General features: G+C 46.0%; 1 non-coding gene across 1 annotated transcript; it reads right to left on the reverse strand.

The window, feature by feature from the left end:
* Positions 1–790: 790 nt before the first annotated feature.
* LOC126496043 (U6 spliceosomal RNA) lies at positions 791–897 on the reverse strand. The gene has a single exon (XR_007590275.1). It is a non-coding gene; the product is annotated as a U6 spliceosomal RNA (small nuclear RNA).
* Positions 898–3,242: the final 2,345 nt, after the last annotated feature.

Genomic DNA, 3,242 nt, shown 5'->3' on the forward strand with positions numbered 1-3,242 from the left:
AGGGGATCCGACACCCCCATACATGCAGGGAAAACACCAATGCACATAAATTTTAAAAAAGTACATGCTCTTACAGAGGATGGATTTCAGTTCCCAGCACCCATGTCAGGTAGCTCACAACCACCTGTAATTCCAGTTATGGAGAACCCAACTCTCTCTTCTGGACTCTGTGAGCAACTGCCCTCATATGCAAACAAAATTAGACTAAAAATAAAATCAAAAGAACAACAAATAAATCCTATAAAAGTTCAGGGCCCTACCTCTTTGATGTTTCAAGGTGTCCAGAGATGTGGGGCACACTGAGAAATCCTTTCTATGGAAAAGGGAAGTGGCATCATCTCCCACAATCCACCACAAAGAAATACAGCATGTGACAAGACCACATTTGGGCACATTGCACCAAGCTATGAAAATCCATAATACTCACCTGCTTTCAGTGAAACCCGAGACAAGGACAACTGCAGCGTCTGAGCCAGGACGTCCAGCGTCACAGGATGTGTGCATGCCACAAAGGTGTTGTTTGGAGACCCCAAACTGCAGAGAAAGCACTGTTGGTTTTGGAAGAAGCCCACAGTATCACCATTCTTCATTTGAAAAGCCATTTTTAGCTCATCTAATTCCTAATAGAAGTAAATATCACACTTGGGGTCAATAAATCACTAGGCAGCCTGAACCACCCATCATAAACCAGCTACTGTAACTGAAAACAGGGCACACACACCAGTGATCCATTATAAAACAGGAGGAACAATTAGACAACCCTGGTTAGGCCCCCAAATACTATTTTTTAAAAAATATGGAAGGCTTCACGAATTTGTGTGTCATCCACGTGCAGGGACCATGCTAATCTTCTCTGCATTGTTCCAGTTTTAGTATATGTGCTGCCGAAGTAAGTACCAGAAGTACAAACAAGCTAATGTGTAGACTGTGGCTTGTCAGGAGTTGATGCAGATTCAAATACTCCAGCTTAAAATACATTTGCTATAGGCATTTTCCATACCAGTTGGAATGGAAAAAAGAAACGGCCGGAGAACAAACCCCGTAGCTGTTCCCGTACTCCAGGGGGAAAGCTTCAGGAGCTTGGAACTCCCCACAGGACGCGTAATAATTTGGGATACTGCGACTTCATTTCTGTGCAGCTCCATATTTCAAGGGTGCAGCACCCCCAGACATCCTGTCCTTTCATTGAGAGGTTGCCCTTTCACGTGTCCTCCACACACCCAGTGACGCTGGACAACCTGGCTTAGACGCTGCAGTTTGTCCTTGTCTTGGGGCTCACTGAAAGCAGGTGATTTTTATGGGTTTCAGAGCTTGGTGCATTGCGCTCCAATGGTCACATGCCATGGAATCTAAGTTGGATGGAAGGTGTACTCCAACGCCAAAGTATTTTGTGGCTGGTGTATGTGTTGAAACCTCTGTCACCGGTTGTGGCTTGAATCGGAAATGCCAGTTTTGAATGTTTGCCCCCTCGCTGGTGGTGCTGTTTTTGGGAACCCGTGGAGCCTGTAGGAAATAGAGCCTCACTGGTAGAAGCAATCACAGGCAAGGGTTTTGGAGGTTACACCTGCTGTGGGCTCCTGCCCTGAACTCTGGAGTCTTCACCACATGTGTCTCATGCCATCAACTGAGCTGCCGTACCATGCTCTCTATGCTGATGAATGGGACCCTCAGGAACCACGAACCACAATAAGTCTTCCCTGAAGTCAGTTCACTCAGGCTTTGTGGTCACAGCAACGTCAGAAAATTAACAGACCCTGCCAGCACTCTTCCCTGTCTCCAGCAAGCCATGCTAACTGAACAGGGGGCTCTGCACTGAATGTAGCCAAACCCTGACATTTCCTTCACATACTATAGAGGAAAGAATTTATCTTGTTTTTTCATGTGTGTGGGTATGTTATCTGCAGGAATGTCTGCGCCTCGCGTATGTGTCTGCTGCCCATGGAGAACAGAAGAGGGCATCAGATTCTCTGGAACTGGAGTTACGTGTGGTTGTGAGCTGCCATGTGGTTACTGGAAGAAAACCTAGGTCCTCTAGAAGAGCAGCCAGTGCTCTTAACTACCATCACCCCAGACAAAGAGGAAAGAACTTAGACATGTAAGAGAGGGACATGGGAATGGATTTTTCATGTGTTGCTAACCTAGGCATCAAATTCTGACTTTATCTCCCCAAATGGGGCCACAGAAAAGCATTGATAAAAGAGATGTTACTGCCTTCATACTGCCTTAGTGACCACTTCCTGTGAGTGTAGCTGCTACTGGAGAAGCAATGTAATGCTATTGGCCTTCTAATCAATGAAGATGGAAGGATATAGACCCAGAATAAGCTACCTAGCAACATTCATGGCCCAGAGTATCTAGAGGGAAAGTGGCTACCATTGTCAAAAGCAGCAGGCCTGATACAAAAATGACCCAACTTCAGGATGGAAGCTAATCCAAGGATGCTTTTAGGCTGGCAAGGCCTGAAAGGGCATGAGCTATGACTGTGTGTGCAAGCTGCTATGGTTTGAGTGATGGATGTCTCCCAAAAGCCCATATGTTGAAGGGCATGGTCTCTAGGGTGGTGCTACTCAAGGGATGTGGTAGGTCCTTAGGGCCCTGGGAGCATGCTGTCAGATGGGCTTTTCCTGTCACCCTTTGCATCTTGACCATGAAATCAACTGTTTTCTGGGCCATGTGCACCCTGCTGTGACTGTCTTTAACAACCATGCCAGAGGCCCTAATATCTATAGGTTCTTTCAATCAACCTTGTAGTTGGCGAGCTGGAATACTCCTTTCTCCTTAGTAGTCAATTATCTTGGGAGTTCTGTTACAGTGGTAGTAAGGGGACCAGTACCTAGGCTAGCGGTTTAACTTCCTCAGTCCTTAGGTATTAGCAGAAGACATGAAACACAGGCCACATTTACTCATAAGACCGCAGTCAGAATGAATGGGAGCATGCTTGCATTGGTGGCCCTTGTTTTCAAGTCCCAAAGGCTTATGTGAAGAGGTCACTTACGTGCTTCAGGTAAAGTGGGCATAGCTTAGAATTTCCAGTCTCCTCTAGAGAACCATAAGCTAACTTGGAGGGAGACTTTGTCTCTTCTTACAGCCTTGGTTAGGAAAAGATGTGCTCCCTGCCTGAGGCTGTTTATAAACACCCTTGAAAAGACACTCTAGAGTAAAAGTTGTTAGAAACCATGTCCCATTGTCCTGGGGAATTGTCTCTCAATAAGAATTAAAGGACTCTAACTGGTCACATAACC

The sequence above is a fragment of the Alexandromys fortis genome, unplaced genomic scaffold (genome assembly GCF_014885135.2).
Source record: "Alexandromys fortis isolate MF-2015 unplaced genomic scaffold, M_Fortis_MF-2015_v1.1 scaffold_901, whole genome shotgun sequence".
In the NCBI taxonomy this organism is placed as follows: Eukaryota; Metazoa; Chordata; class Mammalia; order Rodentia; family Cricetidae; genus Alexandromys; species Alexandromys fortis.